Genomic DNA, 554 nt, shown 5'->3' on the forward strand with positions numbered 1-554 from the left:
AATCAGAGTTAGTACTCAAACACTAGACCCTCTGTTGACAAACTTTCCTCGGTCATTCATCAAGCACTCCTCTGATGCTTATCCCAAGAACCATTGCTTGGAGCTGGAGAGAAACAACTTTAATAAGGTAATGTCTGTTCCCCAGGAAGGGCCTTAATCCAGCTGTGCAGAAATACTGCCTTTTAATTAACTAGAACCCAATATCACCAACGACACACTAATGGCGTATTCAAATGCATCTGCAGCATCTGATTGGGCAGCACGTATACTAGAATTGGAACCATCCTGAGAAGATCATCATGGCCCCTGCACAAGGAAGCCATGCAAATATGTGAACGTTCAAATGCATCTTGAAGGCCTAGGGCCATTTCCCCCCGAAAACAACCAAATAAATAAATAAAACCAATAAGGCACTAGGCTGGAGTTGTAGCTCAGTGTAAAATGCCTTTATAGCATACACGATGCCCTGGGTTTAATTGCCATCAACAAGAATGTGCTAGTACTTAGACTGCAAATGTCCCTTCTGCCCCTGTTTTCTGGTGACTACCCTGGGT

General features: G+C 43.7%; 1 non-coding gene across 1 annotated transcript; it reads left to right on the plus strand.

The window, feature by feature from the left end:
* The first annotated feature begins 246 nt into the window (after positions 1–246).
* LOC120096757 (U6 spliceosomal RNA) lies at positions 247–351 on the plus strand. Its single transcript, XR_005493598.1, has one exon. It is a non-coding gene; the product is annotated as a U6 spliceosomal RNA (small nuclear RNA).
* Positions 352–554: the final 203 nt, after the last annotated feature.

This window comes from Rattus norvegicus, chromosome 14 (assembly GCF_036323735.1).
Source record: "Rattus norvegicus strain BN/NHsdMcwi chromosome 14, GRCr8, whole genome shotgun sequence".
NCBI lineage: Eukaryota > Metazoa > Chordata > Mammalia > Rodentia > Muridae > Rattus > Rattus norvegicus.